This window comes from Centropristis striata, chromosome 15 (assembly GCF_030273125.1).
Source record: "Centropristis striata isolate RG_2023a ecotype Rhode Island chromosome 15, C.striata_1.0, whole genome shotgun sequence".
NCBI classification, from domain to species: domain Eukaryota; kingdom Metazoa; phylum Chordata; class Actinopteri; order Perciformes; family Serranidae; genus Centropristis; species Centropristis striata.
In genome coordinates, this window is record NC_081531.1 from 24705855 (window position 1) to 24730090 (window position 24236).

The window sequence follows — 24236 nt, forward strand, 5'->3', positions numbered from 1 at the left end:
AATTGGGAGGGGGCGGGGCTCAATTTTACTCTCAGGCTGTAGGCTGGACTTGGGCCCAAAACAATTCCTTCCTACGATGGACCCTAGGAAAACTGTGAGCCTCTCCAGCAGACTCGTGAGTGTCTCTTTGTGGAATCAGCTCCAGGAAAGGCCGCACCGGGTAAAGTTCTTCCTGAGGAATCTGTTTTCCCACTTGGGACATGGCCAGCTTTTTCTGTCGTCTGTCTTCAATGGCCAGTATGGGCTTGCCATGCCAGAGTTTTGTTGTAGGAGTCCCTGGTTTGGATTGAGAATTTGTTTGGAGTTTGGTTCAGCCCCCTGCTGCCTTGGCTTGATTCTTGATAGTTTCATGTTTAGTAGGTCCGACTCATTGTTGGGTCACCCACCACACCAAAGGCTAAGATTAACATCACCTTTCCCGCATAGCACTGTCAGGGACTCTTTAGCGCAGAGATGCCAGTCTGACACAACACCCTCGCTACACCCTCTGTACAAGATGCTACCACCTGGCCTCTGGCATTCACTCAAAGTCTTGTGACTTTGGTTGCGGCGTGGAATGCCGGGAACTGCCACTACTTGTACACAACACATAAAGCCCTGAGTTGCTGGATACCAGTGCTCGCTCGTTGCCCCTGGCAGTCGGCGTGTCGCGAATTTGGTTGGGAAATGTGGGAAGTAACACTTGAATTCCAGTGGTCACTTGTACAGGACACGCATCCCCTCTGCTCAAGAACACAGGTAGATGAAAATGTGGAAACGCTTCACGAATTTGCGTGTCATCCTTGCGCAGGGGCCATGCTAATCTTCTCTGTATCGTTTCCAATTTGACATATGTGCTGCCTTAGCAAGCACACTGTCCTTAAGCGGGGTGATTGCCTTTTATACCCCTTGCTGGCGGAATGACCCCTTCAGGGCGGTCAAGGCCTGAGCAACGCAAATGCTGGGAGGCAATACTCTCAACTGTCACAAGAGCAAGGGGGATAGCTTTTTCTTGTTGATATCAAGGTCTTTGCAATTTGTATAAACTCCCTGGTATTTCCTATTGCATATCCATGCATGTTTAGTTCACAACAATAATAAGGCCACAATTGCCCTGAAAATTGGGAGGGGGCGGGGCTCAATTTTACTCTCAGGCTGTAGGCTGGACTTGGGCCCAAAACAATTCCCTCCTACGATGGACCCTAGGAAAACTGTGAGCCTCTCCAGCAGACTCGTGAGTGTCTCTTTGTGGAATCAGCTCCAGGAAAGGCCGCACCGGGTAAAGTTCTTCCTGAGGAATCTGTTTTCCCACTTGGGACATGGCCAGCTTTTTCTGTCGCCTGTCTTCAATGGCCAGTATGGGCTTGCCATGCCAGAGTTTTGTTGTAGGAGTCCCTGGTTTGGATTGAGAATTTGTTTGGAGTTTGGTTCAGCCCCCTGCTGCCTTGGCTTGATTCTTGATAGTTTCATGTTTAGTAGGTCCGACTCATTGTTGGGTCACCCACCACACCAAAGGCTAAGATTAACATCACCTTTCCCGCATAGCACTGTCAGGGACTCTTTAGCGCAGAGATGCCAGTCTGACACAACACCCTCGCTACACCCTCTGTACAAGATGCTACCACCTGGCCTCTGGCATTCACTCAAAGTCTTGTGACTTTGGTTGCGGCGTGGAATGCCGGGAACTGCCACTACTTGTACACAACACATAAAGCCCTGAGTTGCTGGATACCAGTGCTCGCTCGTTGCCCCTGGCAGTCGGCGTGTCGCGAATTTGGTTGGGAAATGTGGGAAGTAACACTTGAATTCCAGTGGTCACTTGTACAGGACACGCATCCCCTCTGCTCAAGAACACAGGTAGATGAAAATGTGGAAACGCTTCACGAATTTGCGTGTCATCCTTGCGCAGGGGCCATGCTAATCTTCTCTGTATCGTTTCCAATTTGACATATGTGCTGCCTTAGCAAGCACACTGTCCTTAAGCGGGGTGATTGCCTTTTATACCCCTTGCTGGCGGAATGACCCCTTCAGGGCGGTCAAGGCCTGAGCAACGCAAATGCTGGGAGGCAATACTCTCAACTGTCACAAGAGCAAGGGGGATAGCTTTTTCTTGTTGATATCAAGGTCTTTGCAATTTGTATAAACTCCCTGGTATTTCCTATTGCATATCCATGCATGTTTAGTTCACAACAATAATAAGGCAACAATTGCCCTGAAAATTGGGAGGGGGCGGGGCTCAATTTTACTCTCAGGCTGTAGGCTGGACTTGGGCCCAAAACAATTCCCTCCTACGATGGACCCTAGGAAAACTGTGAGCCTCTCCAGCAGACTCGTGAGTGTCTCTTTGTGGAATCAGCTCCAGGAAAGGCCGCACCGGGTAAAGTTCTTCCTGAGGAATCTGTTTTCCCACTTGGGACATGGCCAGCTTTTTCTGTCGCCTGTCTTCAATGGCCAGTATGGGCTTGCCATGCCAGAGTTTTGTTGTAGGAGTCCCTGGTTTGGATTGAGAATTTGTTTGGAGTTTGGTTCAGCCCCCTGCTGCCTTGGCTTGATTCTTGATAGTTTCATGTTTAGTAGGTCCGACTCATTGTTGGGTCACTCAGCACACCAAAGGCTAAGATTAACATCACCTTTCCCGCATAGCACTGTCAGGGACTCTTTAGCGCAGAGATGCCAGTCTGACACAACACCCTCGCTACACCCTCTGTACAAGATGCTACCACCTGGCCTCTGGCATTCACTCAAAGTCTTGTGACTTTGGTTGCGGCGTGGAATGCCGGGAACTGCCACTACTTGTACACAACACATAAAGCCCTGAGTTGCTGGATACCAGTGCTCGCTCGTTGCCCCTGGCAGTCGGCGTGTCGCGAATTTGGTTGGGAAATGTGGGAAGTAACACTTGAATTCCAGTGGTCACTTGTACAGGACACGCATCCCCTCTGCTCAAGAACACAGGTAGATGAAAATGTGGAAACGCTTCACGAATTTGCGTGTCATCCTTGCGCAGGGGCCATGCTAATCTTCTCTGTATCGTTTCCAATTTGACATATGTGCTGCCTTAGCAAGCACACTGTCCTTAAGCGGGGTGATTGCCTTTTATACCCCTTGCTGGCGGAATGACCCCTTCAGGGCGGTCAAGGCCTGAGCAACGCAAATGCTGGGAGGCAATACTCTCAACTGTCACAAGAGCAAGGGGGATAGCTTTTTCTTGTTGATATCAAGGTCTTTGCAATTTGTATAAACTCCCTGGTATTTCCTATTGCATATCCATGCATGTTTAGTTCACAACAATAATAAGGCCACAATTGCCCTGAAAATTGGGAGGGGGCGGGGCTCAATTTTACTCTCAGGCTGTAGGCTGGACTTGGGCCCAAAACAATTCCCTCCTACGATGGACCCTAGGAAAACTGTGAGCCTCTCCAGCAGACTCGTGAGTGTCTCTTTGTGGAATCAGCTCCAGGAAAGGCCGCACCGGGTAAAGTTCTTCCTGAGGAATCTGTTTTCCCACTTGGGACATGGCCAGCTTTTTCTGTCGCCTGTCTTCAATGGCCAGTATGGGCTTGCCATGCCAGAGTTTTGTTGTAGGAGTCCCTGGTTTGGATTGAGAATTTGTTTGGAGTTTGGTTCAGCCCCCTGCTGCCTTGGCTTGATTCTTGATAGTTTCATGTTTAGTAGGTCCGACTCATTGTTGGGTCACTCAGCACACCAAAGGCTAAGATTAACATCACCTTTCCCGCATAGCACTGTCAGGGACTCTTTAGCGCAGAGATGCCAGTCTGACACAACACCCTCGCTACACCCTCTGTACAAGATGCTACCACCTGGCCTCTGGCATTCACTCAAAGTCTTGTGACTTTGGTTGCGGCGTGGAATGCCGGGAACTGCCACTACTTGTACACAACACATAAAGCCCTGAGTTGCTGGATACCAGTGCTCGCTCGTTGCCCCTGGCAGTCGGCGTGTCGCGAATTTGGTTGGGAAATGTGGGAAGTAACACTTGAATTCCAGTGGTCACTTGTACAGGACACGCATCCCCTCTGCTCAAGAACACAGGTAGATGAAAATGTGGAAACGCTTCACGAATTTGCGTGTCATCCTTGCGCAGGGGCCATGCTAATCTTCTCTGTATCGTTTCCAATTTGACATATGTGCTGCCTTAGCAAGCACACTGTCCTTAAGCGGGGTGATTGCCTTTTATACCCCTTGCTGGCGGAATGACCCCTTCAGGGCGGCCAAGGCCTGAGCAACGCAAATGCTGGGAGGCAATACTCTCAACTGTCACAAGAGCAAGGGGGATAGCTTTTTCTTGTTGATATCAAGGTCTTTGCAATTTGTATAAACTCCCTGGTATTTCCTATTGCATATCCATGCATGTTTAGTTCACAACAATAATAAGGCCACAATTGCCCTGAAAATTGGGAGGGGGCGGGGCTCAATTTTACTCTCAGGCTGTAGGCTGGACTTGGGCCCAAAACAATTCCCTCCTACGATGGACCCTAGGAAAACTGTGAGCCTCTCCAGCAGACTCGTGAGTGTCTCTTTGTGGAATCAGCTCCAGGAAAGGCCGCACCGGGTAAAGTTCTTCCTGAGGAATCTGTTTTCCCACTTGGGACATGGCCAGCTTTTTCTGTCGTCTGTCTTCAATGGCCAGTATGGGCTTGCCATGCCAGAGTTTTGTTGTAGGAGTCCCTGGTTTGGATTGAGAATTTGTTTGGAGTTTGGTTCAGCCCCCTGCTGCCTTGGCTTGATTCTTGATAGTTTCATGTTTAGTAGGTCCGACTCATTGTTGGGTCACCCACCACACCAAAGGCTAAGATTAACATCACCTTTCCCGCATAGCACTGTCAGGGACTCTTTAGCGCAGAGATGCCAGTCTGACACAACACCCTCGCTACACCCTCTGTACAAGATGCTACCACCTGGCCTCTGGCATTCACTCAAAGTCTTGTGACTTTGGTTGCGGCGTGGAATGCCGGGAACTGCCACTACTTGTACACAACACATAAAGCCCTGAGTTGCTGGATACCAGTGCTCGCTCGTTGCCCCTGGCAGTCGGCGTGTCGCGAATTTGGTTGGGAAATGTGGGAAGTAACACTTGAATTCCAGTGGTCACTTGTACAGGACACGCATCCCCTCTGCTCAAGAACACAGGTAGATGAAAATGTGGAAACGCTTCACGAATTTGCGTGTCATCCTTGCGCAGGGGCCATGCTAATCTTCTCTGTATCGTTTCCAATTTGACATATGTGCTGCCTTAGCAAGCACACTGTCCTTAAGCGGGGTGATTGCCTTTTATACCCCTTGCTGGCGGAATGACCCCTTCAGGGCGGTCAAGGCCTGAGCAACGCAAATGCTGGGAGGCAATACTCTCAACTGTCACAAGAGCAAGGGGGATAGCTTTTTCTTGTTGATATCAAGGTCTTTGCAATTTGTATAAACTCCCTGGTATTTCCTATTGCATATCCATGCATGTTTAGTTCACAACAATAATAAGGCCACAATTGCCCTGAAAATTGGGAGGGGGCGGGGCTCAATTTTACTCTCAGGCTGTAGGCTGGACTTGGGCCCAAAACAATTCCCTCCTACGATGGACCCTAGGAAAACTGTGAGCCTCTCCAGCAGACTCGTGAGTGTCTCTTTGTGGAATCAGCTCCAGGAAAGGCCGCACCGGGTAAAGTTCTTCCTGAGGAATCTGTTTTCCCACTTGGGACATGGCCAGCTTTTTCTGTCGCCTGTCTTCAATGGCCAGTATGGGCTTGCCATGCCAGAGTTTTGTTGTAGGAGTCCCTGGTTTGGATTGAGAATTTGTTTGGAGTTTGGTTCAGCCCCCTGCTGCCTTGGCTTGATTCTTGATAGTTTCATGTTTAGTAGGTCCGACTCATTGTTGGGTCACCCACCACACCAAAGGCTAAGATTAACATCACCTTTCCCGCATAGCACTGTCAGGGACTCTTTAGCGCAGAGATGCCAGTCTGACACAACACCCTCGCTACACCCTCTGTACAAGATGCTACCACCTGGCCTCTGGCATTCACTCAAAGTCTTGTGACTTTGGTTGCGGCGTGGAATGCCGGGAACTGCCACTACTTGTACACAACACATAAAGCCCTGAGTTGCTGGATACCAGTGCTCGCTCGTTGCCCCTGGCAGTCGGCGTGTTGCGAATTTGGTTGGGAAATGTGGGAAGTAACACTTGAATTCCAGTGGTCACTTGTACAGGACACGCATCCCCTCTGCTCAAGAACACAGGTAGATGAAAATGTGGAAACGCTTCACGAATTTGCGTGTCATCCTTGCGCAGGGGCCATGCTAATCTTCTCTGTATCGTTTCCAATTTGACATATGTGCTGCCTTAGCAAGCACACTGTCCTTAAGCGGGGTGATTGCCTTTTATACCCCTTGCTGGCGGAATGACCCCTTCAGGGCGGTCAAGGCCTGAGCAACGCAAATGCTGGGAGGCAATACTCTCAACTGTCACAAGAGCAAGGGGGATAGCTTTTTCTTGTTGATATCAAGGTCTTTGCAATTTGTATAAACTCCCTGGTATTTCCTATTGCATATCCATGCATGTTTAGTTCACAACAATAATAAGGCCACAATTGCCCTGAAAATTGGGAGGGGGCGGGGCTCAATTTTACTCTCAGGCTGTAGGCTGGACTTGGGCCCAAAACAATTCCCTCCTACGATGGACCCTAGGAAAACTGTGAGCCTCTCCAGCAGACTCGTGAGTGTCTCTTTGTGGAATCAGCTCCAGGAAAGGCCGCACCGGGTAAAGTTCTTCCTGAGGAATCTGTTTTCCCACTTGGGACATGGCCAGCTTTTTCTGTCGTCTGTCTTCAATGGCCAGTATGGGCTTGCCATGCCAGAGTTTTGTTGTAGGAGTCCCTGGTTTGGATTGAGAATTTGTTTGGAGTTTGGTTCAGCCCCCTGCTGCCTTGGCTTGATTCTTGATAGTTTCATGTTTAGTAGGTCCGACTCATTGTTGGGTCACCCACCACACCAAAGGCTAAGATTAACATCACCTTTCCCGCATAGCACTGTCAGGGACTCTTTAGCGCAGAGATGCCAGTCTGACACAACACCCTCGCTACACCCTCTGTACAAGATGCTACCACCTGGCCTCTGGCATTCACTCAAAGTCTTGTGACTTTGGTTGCGGCGTGGAATGCCGGGAACTGCCACTACTTGTACACAACACATAAAGCCCTGAGTTGCTGGATACCAGTGCTCGCTCGTTGCCCCTGGCAGTCGGCGTGTCGCGAATTTGGTTGGGAAATGTGGGAAGTAACACTTGAATTCCAGTGGTCACTTGTACAGGACACGCATCCCCTCTGCTCAAGAACACAGGTAGATGAAAATGTGGAAACGCTTCACGAATTTGCGTGTCATCCTTGCGCTGTCTGGGGCAGAGTCTTCTCTGTATGCTGTCCTACTTTTAGACTCCTGTGATTGGCCTGTCCTGTTTTCGGTCTCGGCCAATCACAGGGCTCCAAATCTCCTCGCAACGTTTCATTGGCTTGTCCTACTTTAAGTCCCGGTCATTCAGCTCATTCAGCACCTGGACTTCACAGACACCGGTGACAGATAACAAGCAACCATAAAAACAGCGAAACGTGAGTAAATATGTGGAGACTACATTAATTGGCTCATTTTATAGTTAAATGTTCATTAGCTAACGTTCGCTAACGAGCGCTAACGATCGCTAACGCTAGCTCAGGTCTTAGAAACTAGAGGTGAAGTAAATTAAAGTGTTATAAATATGTTATTCAATAGTGAATGAATGAATGAATTACCTGCCAAAACAGCTCCAACCAAGTATTGAGTCTTACAGATGGACATACTTTTCAGAGGCCAACATTTCCATGTTAAATATGCTTTCTAAAATTGGTGTTTCGTAATATTCACACTGTAATGCATAATCATTATCATGCCTTACACTAAATAAATCAAGACATGAAATGTTTCATTCAGTGTGTTATGGATAGATATAATGTGTTATTTAGACAGTGAATTTTAGGTGTACATTAAATGTAAGCCACAATCATTATCATTAGAAGAAACTAAATAAATCAAGACATGAAATGTTTCATTCAGTGTGTCATGGATAGATATGTGTTATTTAGACAGTGAATTTTAGGTGTACATTAAATGTAAGCCATAATCATTATCATTAGAAGAAACTAAATAAGTCAAGACATGAAATGGATAGATATGTGTTATTTCCACATTTTGAATTGAATTACTGACATTAATAAACATTCTATTATACTCTGATTTATTGAGATGCACCAAGGGTGCATCTCAATAAATCAGTCCAGTGTAGACACTGAAATTATCCTATAATAAAATGATAATAATGCAAAAAAAAAAAAAATGCCATTAAGTTCAGTTGCTGTCAGATGAATGAGAGAACTGACCATCTATATGCATGTACATACATACGGGTTGATCTGAAGGTATCTCTGTGTGTTCAAACAATCTAAAGACATGATGTGTGAAATACATTCTGCTTCTTTGTCTGACTCTCTGCAGAATGGATTACAAGCCACATTTCAGAGTTCAGGCGAAGACCCATGCCCTGGTCATTCAGCCCTCTGCGGAGGCGGCTCAGGTGGCACAAAGCGACCGCAGTAGCGGCGGATCTGCATCAGGGCCAGTCAAACTGCCTGTGAGGGTGGAGGAGGAGGCGAAGGCGCGTGTCCGGATGGCGGGTGGTGACCCCGAGTGCTGGCAACTGGTGCTCAGTGAGAGTGAGCTCCAGTTTGGCCAGTACCAGGGTCAGAGTTTCAAATGGCTGCTGAGGCACGACGTGGGCTACCTCTGCAGCCTGCTGGGGTCCCACCAGAGGGAGAGAGAAGGTGGGGACAGTTCGCAGTCCCCTTTGGCTGTTAACAAGGATGCCCTCAACACCTACGCCCTCCTCTTCCCGGAGGTGGGAAAAAGCATCAAGCTGCGTAGGATGTGTGAGGGCTCGTTGTCGGTCAGGGAGCTGGACCAGGCACTGGTGGGGTTCGGCGCCCATGCAGAGGACACCTACCGGGTCTTCTACGAGACCAGGAAGGAGTAAGTATTTCAGACAACGGTGCATTTGAGTGTGTGTGTGAGGGTGAGTGAGCTAATGCTGTGTTTTTCTGTTGTGTCTTGTAGCTACGTGCGGTGGCTGCTGACACAGCATTGTGTCAAGCCTGGCTCGCTGATGCACTTGGCCCAGGTGTACGTGCAGGGCAGGGACAGCGAGGCCGCTGTAGCAGCCGACCAGTCTGCCGCGTCCCAGTCTCAGCAGAGGCCACCGCCAAGTAAGACTCTCACTCCCTGTTCACACTCAGCTCTCTAGTTGTGTTCACAAATGTCAGTGCGTGCTTTCACGTGCCCTCTTCACCCACACAGGCGATGATGCCTCTGGGGACCTGCCGGACGACGTGCTGGTTGCTGCCGCCGTGGAGGTCGACACTCAGCGTGAGTTTACATGAAAAAAATGTATCCCTGTCTGTACATCAGGTGTAACAGAGTAACAACCGAGAATCTGGTTTGCAGTTGCCACCACGGACAAGGTGCCTGGACCCTCCCTCCGCCCTTCCACTCACCATGCAGGCGATGGACCCGGAGAGCCCGAGCCCCCAGCTGTGACCTCCGGCGCACAGGTAGGAGCAACTTGTTGACGCAGTTGTTTGAGTCAGCTGTTTGATTTTGACTGAGTTGTTGACTGAGACATGTGTATGTACTTTGCAGCTACTGCCCAAAGACTGGAGGCAGACACTGCCAGAGGAGCAGCAGGACTGGCTGGGCCGGGCCCTGTTCACCAGAGGCGCAGGTGGCCAGTCAGTCCTGACCTCCGAGCTGCGCCTGTGGTGGTCCCCCCCTGGACATCGGCCCCTCTACTCTCAGCCCCCCGCCTCAGCCCACGCCTTTTTCCAGTGACGGTTTTTCCTCTGGATGCCATACAAAATGTGGGCATACAGGCTTGTGTGCCCCTCTTGTGGCCGCAGGCTAACCGGTGCTGGACATTACAGGACCGTCCGGAGGGTCCTGGACATGGCAGGGTGGTACTTCATGGGGACGGAGTACCTGGAGTGCTACACCTGCCACAGGAAGTACGCGGCGTGGGCCCAGGACATCATGGAGCAGCTGGACCTGGTGCAACAGGAGGAGTTCCCTGCCATCCTCACCTACCAGTCAGTACTAAGAGGAGCAGTGACTGTAAAACGGAGCATTGACTTGAAGCTGTCATCTGACTGTCTGTCTGTCCTGTTGTCTCCTCCCTTCACAGGCTGGCCTGTCACAAGGCGGTGATTGGGTTGCTACGGGAGCGCACACAGCGGAATAGCCCATCTCGCCTCCGTGCCTCTCTGGTGGAGCAGCACACCAGAGAGTGGATGGTACGGTCGATGGGCTATTTGTCTGTGCTGAAAAAGCTCCATGTGCCAGGCGCAGCTCCACGGCCGCAGGTGTCCCTCCCGCAGATGCACCCAGTGCCGACGGTGCACTGGCTTCTTGCGGTCTATGCCAGGGACTGTCTCTCCCGCTTGGAGGAGACGAAGGCCAGGGTCACGTCCATCTTCGGGAGCTTCCTCAAGATGGACTCGACCAAGAAGGTAAGCTTCAACTTGTTAAAATAATTGATTATTTTCTATATTGGTAAATGGTTTTATGCTTTATTTCTGCTTCTCTGTGGTCTGTCTCTGTTCTCTGTGAGTGACGCAGGTCACTATCAAAGGTCAAACCTTGACTGTAATAAATATCTCTATGCATTTATATTAAGTCAGACAATATGATTTGATACATTGATTGTGTTTGTGTGTTAATATTGATGTAGAAAACTATGATTACTTTAATTACATATATTCCATTTGCTTAAACTGATTAAGATTCTATAAATCACAAAGAATGACATCCAGATATATTGGTGCACAGTTTTTGCTGTGTGTGTATGTGCATTTGTGAGTGTGTGTGTGTGTATGTGTGTCTGGAGAGGGGAGACCACAGAAGGCCGAATGAAAATCCCGTGTGAGAATCTCTGTAAGTCATAACAAGGAAAAATGTTTGTGCTAACAAGTTTGTTAGTAGGTCAAGGCAAGGCCTGGTTTCGGCAGCAAGCAACCAGGTGGCATGACGTGCCGTTGTATGCATTAAAACTGGCGAATGAGCGGATCAAGAAGGCAGGACTTCCTGGAAGAAATCGACCAGCATGTTTTGTAAACAAATGTTAGTATTTTAATGGGTTCCAGGGAGGGAGTCGTGGTTCAGACTTCATGAACTGAAACACGTCTGTTTGTATTCAGGGACATGAGTTAATTTTGAACCCGGAGATCTCTGTAAAGTGCACATTTTTTGATGTATTGTAATAAAAGTTTTGTTAAACTGAGAAACTTGGACGTCTCCAGCTCTTCATTTCCCCATCAAAGAATGCGCAGAAAAATGGTGAGGTTTTTTCTGTTGGTGACAGATTTTTTCTGTCGGTGACAGATTATCAATTTTCAAGGTTTCCTCATGCAATTTTTCTAACAAACTCCAACATAAACGAACAGAAATCATCTGCAGGGGGTGGTGAAATCATGCTCTAAAATCATTGGCCACCCACTCAAAACTCACCTCTTCAAATCCGCCTACAACCACTGACTTGGCTGATTCTTTCTTGTCCCTACAGATCACAAAGAAGCTTGCCGGTGCCGCCGCTGGTACAGCCGCCTGGGTGACCAATGTGGGCAACGAGCACGGGCAGGTGCTCATGTCCGTGCTCACGGACTCCGAGGGACACGGACTGTTGCCCATGGCGGCTGGACTCGTGCGGCGTTACAGAGAGGCTGGATAGCCCCCCCCTCAGGTCCTGTATGTGGACCGGGACTGCTGCTCCACGATCGGACAGTGCAAGGTACGTTTTGATGGAAAACACTCTTCCTCTTCAGCTCACACACAGACTGAGTCAGACCGTAACAACCTTCTCTCTCCGTTTTGTTTTCAGATAGCCGCCATGTTCGTGGAGTGGGATCACATGGTGGTGCGGCTGGACGTGTGGCACCTCATGCGCCGCTTTGCGAGGGGTGTCACCACAGACAGCCACCCACTCTACGGCCTGTTCATGGCCCGGCTATCCTTTGCCATCTTTGTGTGGGACGACCACGACGTGGAGCAGCTGACCGAGGCGAAGCGGTCCGAAGGGAAGGAGTTGGACACCACCGTCAGGCTGACAGCCCAGGAACTCGCCTGCCACTGCTGGCGCCACACCAGAGGGGCAGCGGAGACGGACCGTCTCATCCAGGAGCTCCTCGACTCCTTCAAGGGTGTGGCCGACACCACGGGCATCCCCCTTATTGACGCCAACCGGATGGAGGAGATCTGGAGCACGCAGCGGCGTCACATCCACTGCATCCAGGACCCTGCTGGCATGGAGCTTTATGCCAAGACGGGAGAGGTGACCAGGGGAGGGGTCAGGCTCCCCGTCTACCGCTGTGCCAGAGGGTCCACTTCCCTGGAGTCCTTCCACCTTCACCTGTGCCGCTTCATCCCGGGTGAGTGTGAAATGCTGTGTATGAAGTGTGAGCGTGCTCAGCTTGTAGTGTGTGTGTGTGTGTGTTTACCTCTTTGTCTCTCTCAATTCTCCTGTCACAGGTACATCTGTCAATGCCCTCCACATGTAGGTGTACTTGTTGGAGGGCATTGTGAGGTGGAACGAGAACCGGACCAGGGAAGCAGTGGAGGGCACACAGAGGACGCCGCTGCGATGCTACAGCTCCAGGCTCCAGCATGCTTTCGACCAGCTCACCCAGGAGCTCATGGGTCAGACGCTGGTCGAAAGCTACACCAAGCCCGGGGAGTTTACAGGTAACTGTCATGGAACAGCTCCTGTTGTACAGACGGTGGGCACACATGGGCCACATGAAGTAATCTGTAATCTGGTTTTGTTCAGGGGAGCTGATTGGGCTGGAGTACCTCTACTCCCAGACAGGCCAAGTGTTGCTGGACCCAGGCCGGGATCCCGACGCTCCGGATGGGACGGAGGAGGAGGTGAAGGAAGAGGAAGAGGAAGACAGAGACGAGGGCTTCCAGGAGGATGACCCAGGCGACATGAGGTTTGCTGATGACCTCACCAGGCTCCTCCGCCCACCGCAGCCTGGCCCTCAGCTTGCCACCTCCTCGTCCCAGTCGGACCCAGAGACAGTAGTAAGCATGTTCAAATCTGTCGACGTTTCTTTCTGCCAGGAGCTTCCGCGTATCGACCCCTTTATTAACCAGCCTCTGTTTGTTACAGGATGTGCGCGGTCCGGACGGTCACGGGGGGTATCAGCACACCGCCAGCCTGGCCCTGGTGGAGCTGCGGCACCACCCCTATGTGACGGAGCAACAGGTGAGGGAGATAGGCGCCCTCTGGCAAAGGTTGTCTGACAGGGACCAGGCAGCCGTCTCCTTCCCCCCGCGCCACCAGGACCGCCTGGTGAAGGGCCGATTCAAGGCCAGGCCATCCAGGCACGCCCAAACACCAGGCACAGACAGTGTCCAGCGGACCCTCATGCAGTGGTGAGCTTGGTTGTGTGTATTTCAGAGAGTCGTATTTCAGAAAGTCTGAGCAGCCTGAACAGCCCCTGGTCTTCTCTCTGCCCGAGGACGCCTCCGGTCAGGCTGTCTCTCACAGAGGGCCAGTGGCGCCTGCTGTGTACAGGGCCATCACCAGTGCTACTGCAGCCTCCTCCTCCACCACCTCCGCTGCTGCCTCCTCCTCCACCACCTCCGCTGCTGCCTCCTCCTCCTCCTCCTCCTCCTCCACCACCTCCACTGATGCTGCTGCTGCTGCCTCCACCACCACCACCACCACTGCAGCCTCTTCCTCCTCTGCTCCCATGGTGCCCCGCTCCACTGCCTGGCAGAGGAAGATGCGGGAGGAGGAGCGGAGACGGGCGCAGGAATTGGGTGAACTGTTAAAGTCGCCAGGGAAGCAGTTCAACCAATTCAGGTGTAAGCTCTGTGGCCAGCCCAAAACAAAGGCGTTTGGCCACAGCCGCTTTAGAAATGAACACTTCTGCGCCCGGACTCAGGGCTGCTCGGTGGAGGAGTGGCTGGCGCAGAAAAGAGCCCAGGACCCCAAGAAGGTCAGTTAGTTTACGTTGTACACAGTGACATCCTTGTTAAATCTTTACATTAAATTTGCTGACTGACACACATTTGTTCATCTTGGTGTTTGCAGGCCTACCCCGCTGTTGCTCAGCCTGCCGCCCAGCCTGCCGCCCGGCCTGCCAAACAGCCTGCCAGCCGGCCTGCCAACCAGCCTGCCGCCCCGGCCTGCCGCCCAGCCTGCAGCTCAGCCTGCCAACCGGCCTGCCGCTCGGCACGCCGCTCAGCCTCAGGCAAAGAAAAAACATAAACATAAAACAAATATTTGTAAATAATAAAGTTTTTCTTATATAGTTCATTTTTTTACTGTTATGCGTGTGTATAAGTATTGTTCAATAAAACTAGGCGGTCTGTGCCAAACTGTAAATTTTGTCTCAGTGAGTTTAAATATCCACATCCATGAAACAAAGAAACACATGAAAAGTTCGCAGACTTTATTGAAAATAGGATGAAACACGTATAAACGAATATTAGAGGCTAAACAGCATTTTGTTGTCTCAATCCAATCTACTCTTACAAATCCTTTACACCTTCACTTCACACCTGAGAGGTTTTCCCAGGACGGCTCCGGGCATCTAAGGACCCTCCATTGTCTTGCACCGACCACTCCCACACATGAAAGGTGTTGCTGTAGAATGCAGGGGGAGGATCCTGATTGGCTGAAGGTTTTCCAGAGGTTTTCAAAGGATTGGAGGACTATAAGGACAGGACAACAGCATATTGAGATTTTCTTTTGTTTGTGTCTCAGGTAGGTGCTTGATGTGTGACTTTCTCTCAGTCTGTCTTTCTGTTTGTCCTGTCTGAAACTGAACACTGACTTTTCTTGTGTTTCATTGCTTCTCTGCAGAATGGATAACAAGAGGATATTACGCAGCTCCAGGCCGTCCAGCACCACTGCTGCCTCAGCTTCCAGCTCCAGGCCGTCCCGCTCCAGGCTGTCCAGCACCACTGCTGCCTCAGCCTCCAGCTCCAGCTCCAGGCCATCCAGCTCCAGGCCGTCCAGCTCCACTGCTGCCTCAGCCTCCACCTCCAGCTCCAGGCCATCCAGCTCCACTGCTGCCTCAGCCTCCACCTCCAAACCATCACGCGGTACCAGGTACATGAGGAGGAGGATCGCTGCAAAGGACAGGTTGGTCCTTGAGCGTGTCGGTGACAGTAATGTGGAGCCTGGGACCTCCTGCGGCCACTGTGGTCAGGTGCCGACTGCCACGACTGGCCACGCACATTTCATTCTTTTGTCAAACCCTCGACGGCCCTTGTGGCAGGACGGCCGAGCAGTGGCTAAAAGAACAGATGGGTGGAAAACCCATGGCCATGCCACCGACGTCCCGGTGGAGGCTAAACAAAAGATTGGCAAGGGAAGAGGGAGAGGCAGAGGACAAGGGGAAGAAAAAGAGAAAGCCTCACAAGGCACGGCAGTGCCAGAAATGTGGTCATTCTGCCCAGAAGGCTTTTGGGCATAGCCAACTCATCACGCCGCAAGGCAAAAAAATCATTCTGTGCCCTTTATGAGGGCATAACTATTGATGTCTGGTTGGCCATGACCAGACGTCAGTACAGGAAGGAGGAGGAGAAGAAAGACTAGGAGTGGCATTTGTAAATAGTGTTTCTTTGTATATAGTTAATTTATGCTGTTGTAAGTGTGTGTGTGTGTGTTTATAAGAATTGTTTAATAAAACTAGGCTGTGTGCCAAACTGTAAATTCTGTCTCAGTGAATTGAATATCCACATCCATTAAAACGAGAAACAAATGATTGAAAATAGGATGAAACATATCAACAAATACAAAATAAACATTTTTCATTTCTTTAATGTCATGAAACACATAATATAACATACGGTCAGTGGTGGCCAAAATGATTTCACATGTATTTCTGATTAGAAGCTAATCAACATTTTGTTGTCTCAGTCTAATCTAATTTTATAAATTCAAACAGACAGACAGCATCAAACACAGAGCCAATCCTCACAACAGCATGGCTAGTTTGCATTTTGGGGAGGGGCCTAGTTCTAACTTATTGGAACAACTCATTCCAATCACCGTATCATCCCAATTTTTTGGCAATATGATCATATCAAATGTAAAAGAAGGAAATAAAATCTGCTGCACAGAAAAAGAACCTAGAGCAGTGGGGGTGACAGGATGGGACCAAAATCCAATTGATCGCTTCACCTGTCATCACAGGGGGGTCATACTCAAAGAATGTTCCCCTTCCTGCGGCGTGCCAGGGGCAGAGTCTTCTCTGTATGCTGTCCTATTTTCAGACTCCCATGGTTGGCCTGTCCTACTTTCAGTCTCGGCCAATCACAGGGCTCCAAATTTCCCGGTCATTCTGCTCATTCAGCATCTGGACTTCACAGACACCAGTGACAGATAATAATAACGGCAAAACGTGAGTAAATATGTGGAGCTTAAAATCTGACGGTCAATTTACATTATTTGGCTCATTTTACAGTTAAACGTTCATTAGCTAATGATCGCTAACGAGCGCTAACGTTAGCTCAGGTCTTTGAAACTAGAGGTGAAGTAAATTCAAGTATTATAAAAATGTTATTCGATAGTGAATGAATAAATGAATGACCTGCCAAAACAGCTCCAACCAAGTATTGAGTCATATAGATGGACATACTTTTCAGAGGCAAACATTTCCATATTAAATATGCTTTTTAAAATTGGTGTTTTGTAATATTTGTTACACAGCACAGATACAGGACTCAAATGCAGCACTCGGGAGGCAGAATCAGGAGGTAACTAGTCTTTAATCAGAGGCAAAGGTACAGTACACAGGAGTGCAGTCAGTCAGGCAAGGCAGCCAAACAATCCAAAGGGATAAGGCAAAGGCAGAGTCCAAAAACAGGCAAGGGACAAAACCAAAAAGCACACTAGGAAAACTCTGGCGAGTAGGACACATGGTACACTGACAGTCTGGCACTGGGTAATGGAACACAAAGGGCTTAAATACAGAGAGTCAATGAGGTGATGAGACACAGGTGTGTGATTAGGGGGGCGGAGCCACCACCAGGTGGGAAGCTGTAGCCTGGAGCAGGCAGAGGAGGGGCAGACTGTGACAATATTCACACTGTAATGCATAATCATTATAATGCCTTACACTAAATAAATCAAGACATGAAATGTTTCATTCAGTGTGTAATGCATCTATGTAATGTGTTATTTAGACAGTGAATTTTAGGTGTACATTAAATGTAAGCCATAATCATTATCATTAGAAGAAACTAAATAATTCAAGACATGAAATGTTTCATTCAGTGTGTAATTGATCTATGTAATGTTTTATTTAGACAGTGAATTTTAGGTGTACATTAAATGTAAGCCATAATCATTATAATTAGAAGAAAATAAATAAATCAAGACATGAAATGTTTCATTCAGTGTGTAATGGATCTATATAATGTGTTATTTCCACATTTTGAATTGAATTACTGACATAAATAAACTTTATATCATACTCTGATTTATTGAGGTGCACCAGGGGCAGTGTAGACACTGAAATTATCCTATAATAAAATAATAATAAAGAAAAAAAAAACTGCCATTAAGTTCAGTTGCTGTCAGATGAATGAGAGAACGGACCATACATATACATGTACATACATACAGGTTGATCTGAAGGTGGGGACAGTTCCCAGTCCCCTTTGGCTGTTAACAAGGACGCCCTCAACACCTACGCCCTCCTCTTCCCGGAGGTGGGAAAAAGCATCAAGCTGTTTAGGATGTGTGAGGGCTCCTTGTCGGTCAGGGAGCTGGACCAGGCACTGGTGGGGTTTGGCGCCCATGCAGAGGACACCTACCGGGTCTTCTACGAGACCAGGAAGGAGTAAGTATTTCAGACAACGGTGCATTTGAGTGTGTGTGCGTGTGTGTGTGAGTGAGCTAATGCTGTGTTTTTCTGTTGTGTCTTGTAGCTACGTGTAGTGGCTGCTGACTACGGTGGCCTGGAAGTGCAAAACACTTCTCCAAAATGTGAAACACTTTTACAAAGCTTGAGACAAATTTACATTTGACAAAACAGTTTTACATATCATTAAAAAAAAATACATTAACACAACACTTTTACAAACACTGAAAACAAATTTACAAGTGGCAAAACAATTTTACAATTGACAAAACAAATTTACAAGTGACCAAACACTTTTACAAATGACAAAACACTTTTACAAATGACAAAACATTTTTACAAGTGGTGAAACACTTTTACAAATGCCAAAACAAATTTACATTTCAAAAAACAAATTTACATTTCAAAAAACAAATTTACATTTCAAAAAACAAATTTTCTATATTATATATATTCTACAGCAGTGTATTAAGTATTTTAATGAGGGACACACGTACTCCGTGATTGTGGACATGATGTCAACCATGCACGGTGCTTACATCAGCTTGAGGTCTCTAAAAAGCAAACTGAATGAAGCCGGATTTTACAGAAGAAAGGATTACTCCTCCACAAACGCCGTAATTAGGGCTATACGGCTGGAACTTCATGGACCTGGACAGCTGTTTGGCTACCGTACGATGTGGCAAGTACTCCAACAAAAGTACAATCTGCAAGTGAAGAGGGATCGCGTGATGAATTTGCTCTGGGAGCTCAATCCTTGAGGCTGTGCGAGGAGAGCTCGCAGAAGGTTCATCAGAAGAACCTACTACTCCAAAGGACCGAACTACTTGTGGCACGCGGATGGTTACGATAAACTTAAGCCATTTGGTTTGGCTGTTTCGGGCTGTATTGATGGTTTTTCGCGAAAAATGCTGTGGCTTGTATGTGGACCAACAAACAATGACCCAAGTGTGATCGCTCACTTCTTTTTGTCATATTTGCGAGACCTCGGTGTAATTCCCATGAGAATGAGGACTAATTGCGGCACGGAGAACGGGACCATGGCTACAATTCAATGCACCCTGCGCCACCACCACAATGACCACTACTCCGGAGCGTCCAGCCACATGTATGGCTCATCCACAAACAACCAGAGGATTGAGTCCTGGTGGTCCATATTCAGAAAGGGAATGTATGTGGACTTCATTAAATCATATTCATTCATTCAAACATCTATACACTTAAAATTATAGGCTAACCTCTTTTATTGATTTCCACAGGAGTCAGTTCTGGATGGAGCTATTTGCAGACCTCAGAGATGTCGGACACTTCAATGGGAGTCATGAGCATCAGTGTCTTCTGAGATATTGCTTTGGTGTTGTTATTCAGCAAGACTTGGATGAGTGTGTTGGATTGTGGAACAAGCATATAATTCGCCCCTCAAGAACAGCATCATGTCCAGGAGGAGTGACCAATGAGCTCTACTACTTACCACACATGTAATACTTAGGTGATAGATTAAGCTGACCAGATTTCTGGTATGAAATCCAGGGACATTTCCAGTTCAGAGAACAATATAAAATAGAATTAAATCAGAATGAAATAAAGAAACTGGGATGATTACAGACATTTATATTTATTTTTACATAATTATTCATATTTAAATAACAACAATCAAGAGAAACAGCTGGAATGTGGTTCTCAACACTGCTATTAGCATTTCCTAACAATAATAAAATGAATAAAGTAATAGTAGTACTGGTACTAGTACTAGTAGTACTAGTAGCAGTACCAGTAGTAGTAGGAGTAGTACTACTACTGGTACTGATACTAGTACTACTAGTAGATAAAATGTACTAGTAAATAAATGTAATCATGTCTTTAACACAGGTTTGGCTCCAGAGACTGTAGATTCAAAATTTAACAGGCTGAACTGGATGCCTTTCCTGAGGCTCACCTTACAAGAGCTCCTTGTGGGGACGCAAACATGCAGGAATACCTGGACTTAGCCATGGAGACCAATCATTTACAGAGGCCGGAGAACTGGCAGTCTGCCACTGAACTTTACCTGAGACTAAAAGACATTGCTCAGTTGTGAATGGAAAGGAGGTTTACTCCAACGGTGGAACATGTAAAAGTGATTGAATTTGTGGCCCACAGCAACATTGTTTACAGTGAGAACTGTGTGAACACAAATAAAGCAAAGAAATGAGCACTGATTACAAATATTAAGAACACAAAATGTATATGAAAAATTATTTTTCATTCTAAATTGAAAACAGTGATTCATAAACAGACCTCAATTTGACAATGATGGATCTAAACCAGGGTTTCTCAATTCCAGTCCTCAAGGACCACTACCCTGCATGTTTTAGATGTGTCCCTCCTCCACCACACCTGATTCAAATGATCAGCTCGTTATCAAGCTCTGCAGTGGCTGGATAACGAGCCACTCATTAGAACAGCAAAAAAAAACTAGAAAATTTCCTCTGGGGAAATTCTGAAAGGGCCACGGGGGCTACTGCCGGTGTGTGTACACTATGATGAGATTCTTCAGAGATTTCAAACTATGCCCTTCAAACCTCAAAATGTGTGTGTGTGTGTGTGTGTGTGTGTGTGTCTGTGTGTGTGTGTGAATGTGTGTATTTGTGTGTGTGTGTGTGTGTGTGTAGCGAAAATAGCATAGTTACCTTTGTGTATGTGTGTGTGTGCGTGCGCGTGTGTGTGTGTGTGTTTGAAGCATGTGTATGCATGTGTATGCATGTGTGAGGAGTGTGCGCGTTTATGCACATGTGTGTGTGTGTGTGTGTATCTGTAACTGTAATCACATCAAAGATCAAAGGCAATCAACAGAATTAACTGGCACCTGTTCCAGTGACAGCAGTCAGAGGTGGACAGACTGCAATTTCTGTCCTTGAACAGAAGGCATTTTTGGCAAAACCATAATACCTATCATTGATCCGACTTCACTTTGAGCATCCTGAGTTCTTCCTGAACGTCTACATATGTTTTTTTTTAAAGAAAAATGAAAAAATAGCTTTGTTAGAGCGATCTAAAAAAACTTTTTTTTCAGAAATCTTCCTGCGTTTTTAATATGGGAGCCAATGAGGCTGTTGGTGGTTTTGGTGGATCATCTATGCGTCCTACGCCCAAACTATAACTCTGACAGCTTTACCAGAGGATTGTGAGGGAGAAGACAAATTTTCCTATGTTTCTATGTATAAATTATTTCTGTAGAGTGGAATTTGCGGCCTGGAGCGCAGTTTTCAAATTTATTTTTTCATTTTTCTTAAAAAAAAAACATATGTTGACATTCAGGAAGAACTCGGGACGCTCAAAGTGAAGTCGGATCAATGATAGGTATTATTACCCTGGGTATACCCATACTACCTTGCACGCTCGAATTTAATTTCGAACCTCCATCCAGTCTGGCAACCAGGAAGCTTTCTTAGCCCTGTTTTAGGGATCCAATCACAGAACGGGGAGGGACGGCAAGACGATGACGCGTACTACTCGGCACTTGGAAGCTTGTAGTTTTCTTACAGATCCAACATGGCTGCTGCAGACGCGAAACTCTCTTTAGCTGTAGATGGTGTTTTAAATAGTTTAGAGCGAAAGTTGAAAGGCGAAAGGTCTCTCGGCGGCTCCGCTGTCCCCCGGCTCGTAGCGGCGCTAATCACCGCCGCTACCGGTGATCTCGATACGAGCCGGGGGACAGCGGAGCCGCCGAGAGACCCGCAGCAGCTTGTTTATTGGCCATAAAATCAGTGGATGTGTGTGGCTGAATGACATGAGGGGGAATAAAGCGTGAAAATAAATCTTGCAGAAAGCGAGAACTGGAGAAGCAACGCAGCAAGCAACACTCTCTCACAGACACACACACAACAAACATCCATTTCTGCTGCTGTACTACGTCATCTGGTATAACTGATACGATTGGCTAAGAGCTACCTACACACGCTTTTGATAGACGTTCTAAGCGCCCAATTAACAGCTCCGGAGGATCGTAAACCACACCTCCTCTACGGAGAAATGAACGGTTGGTTTCCAGACAAAATCTCATTTGAGATTTATCTGGTGTTAGCCAGGCTAAGGTATTATGGTTTTGCCAAAAATGCCTTTTGTTCAAGGCCAGAAATTCCAGCCCACCTCTGGTTGCTGTCACTCTTTCATTAACAGATGGTGTCAGTTAATTCTGTTGATTGCTTTGATCTGATTGCCTTTGATCTTTGATGTGATAACAGTAACAGATACACACACACACACACACACACATGCGCGTAAGTGCGCACACTCCTCACACATGCATACACATGCTTCAAACACACACTCACACGCGCGCACACACAGGTAACTTTATGTGATTTTAATTACACACACACACACAGGTAACTTTATGCGATTTTCACTACACACACACACACACATTTCGAGGTTAAAGGGCATAGTTATAAATCTCTGAAGAATCTCATCATAGTGTACACACACCGGCAGTAGCCCCCGTGGCCCTTTCAGAATTTCCCCAGAGGACATTTTCTAGTTTTGTATTGTTGTCGTAAATCGTCCCTTTAAATGTGACAACATACCCACACTCACTCTCACTTTGTGAAATCCTTGGGCAGGACTTCACTTTAATGCACCAAGCATGTGTTTGAGCTTCACATTATTAATCACCTTTCTATTTTTATTAATTGTTTGGTCAATAGTGTGAAGTCACACATTTCCGTGAGTGCGCACACATGTATTATTACTCGTGAATAACATAAATTTATGTCTCAGTGCATGATAAGAAACGCCTGAACATTAAAAGATTACTACTACCCTAGGTCTTGACTGCATATACCCAGCTTATGTTTGTGATTAGAAAAATGTTACTTCCATAATGATCTTTGTTCAGTGTGGAACATGAGGCTAATTGCTAAAGTCTTTGTCTCTTCTCCCCTCACTCATGCATCAACTTGTCCAGAGTTCACACTTTCAGGATATTTGGAAAGGTGAGTATATTTTATAAAAAATAAAATATTTAAATTATTTTCTATTAACTTACCAAAAGACTTTTGGTCAGACTTTGATATGAATAACAATCCAGTACTTTACGTCCTATAGCGCAACAACAAAAATGTCACTGAAGTTAAAGAGCTTCAGAAGAGCTCTGGAGAGGGCCAGGTCGTTCATTCTTCCGCCCTGAAAATGTTTTTTTGGGCAAAAGTCTGCAGTGGATTAGGGATTCCAAGTACATCCAACAACAGATACAGGATTAAAAAAGCCTATGACAAACAAAAGGTATTTGTTCTGTATCAAGCAATGAACCATTTTATGTACAGACTTAGAATAATTAAATTGTATATTATTTTCCTATCTTCTCTGCGTCTGTCCCTATGTGACTGTAATATGTAACTTTATTTTCGCCAAAGGACAAGTCAACATCGGCATCACCTGTAGACTCCGATGTCCTTCCTGGCCCTGTCAAAAAGACACAATCACCGTCACAGGTTGGTTATTACACTCTGAGTAAAACATTGTTGTGGAAGGACAAAGAATGGAGCTGCTAAACTCAAAGTTTCCCACGTCCTATGCCAGTTTCCCTTTATAAATCACAATCAACTCTAAATGTGTCGCAGCTTTGGTTACTTCATGTCATGCCCATAGATGCCTATAAATAGTCAATGAAAAACCCCAAATGAATATTCATTCATTCAGACATCATGACAAACGCAGAGAGGAAAACAAAAAAAGATCAATCAATCAATCAATGTGAAGTTGATGTTGATGTTGGAGAGTTGGGCGAAAAGGTTAATATGTTGTTTGGAGGGCACAGTGTGGACATTACTAATGACAAAACGGGCATAGAGTAGCAACATGTTGGACACAGTTAATGCAGCGTCAGGGGGTTGGACCAAGGCTTCTGGAGAGGGAGAATAAACCACTGCAGAGGTTATGTCCTTAATTACTGAAAATGATTTTCATGTTTACATTTTTTTCTGTTCATTTTCCTGGACCATTGAAATAGAATATCACTCTGTGCATGGCATGAGTTCTTATAACCGTTTTTTTTTTGTTAAATGCAAGAATATTAATGTAAAAATGTATTTCTTGGACTGGGTTGTGTTGTTATGATCAATATTGCTGATGATTGTTTTCCTACATATCACAGGGTTCAGGCCAGCTATCAAGTAATTCTGATGAAAAGACAGTCAATTTTTTTCCGACGCAAAGTTCCAGGGGACAAACGGTTTTTTTCATTGACCAGAAAATTTGGAAAAAACTGAAACTGAGAAGGGGAGAGAGAGGGTTTAAGTATTTGCAGTGGACAAGTGT

At 46.9% G+C, this 24236-nt stretch overlaps 1 long non-coding RNA gene and 6 other non-coding genes across 7 annotated transcripts; 1 reads left to right on the forward strand and 6 right to left on the reverse strand.

The window, feature by feature from the left end:
- Positions 1-745: 745 nt before the first annotated feature.
- On the reverse strand, positions 746-852 carry LOC131987347 (U6 spliceosomal RNA). The gene has a single exon (XR_009395810.1). It is a non-coding gene; the product is annotated as a U6 spliceosomal RNA (small nuclear RNA).
- Positions 853-1843: 991 nt separating this feature from the next.
- On the reverse strand, positions 1844-1950 carry LOC131987348 (U6 spliceosomal RNA). Its single transcript, XR_009395811.1, has one exon. It is a non-coding gene; the product is annotated as a U6 spliceosomal RNA (small nuclear RNA).
- Positions 1951-2941: 991 nt separating this feature from the next.
- LOC131987349 (U6 spliceosomal RNA) lies at positions 2942-3048 on the reverse strand. The gene has a single exon (XR_009395812.1). It is a non-coding gene; the product is annotated as a U6 spliceosomal RNA (small nuclear RNA).
- A 991-nt stretch (positions 3049-4039) lies between these two features.
- Positions 4040-4146, reverse strand: LOC131987350 (U6 spliceosomal RNA). Its single transcript, XR_009395813.1, has one exon. It is a non-coding gene; the product is annotated as a U6 spliceosomal RNA (small nuclear RNA).
- Positions 4147-5137: 991 nt separating this feature from the next.
- Positions 5138-5244, reverse strand: LOC131987351 (U6 spliceosomal RNA). Its single transcript, XR_009395814.1, has one exon. It is a non-coding gene; the product is annotated as a U6 spliceosomal RNA (small nuclear RNA).
- A 991-nt stretch (positions 5245-6235) lies between these two features.
- Positions 6236-6342, reverse strand: LOC131987353 (U6 spliceosomal RNA). The gene has a single exon (XR_009395815.1). It is a non-coding gene; the product is annotated as a U6 spliceosomal RNA (small nuclear RNA).
- Positions 6343-23085: 16743 nt separating this feature from the next.
- LOC131986327 (uncharacterized) lies at positions 23086-24178 on the forward strand. Its single transcript, XR_009395693.1, has 3 exons — positions 23086-23201; positions 23333-23410; positions 24073-24178. It is a non-coding gene; the product is annotated as an uncharacterized LOC131986327 (long non-coding RNA).
- The last annotated feature ends 58 nt before the right edge of the window (positions 24179-24236 follow it).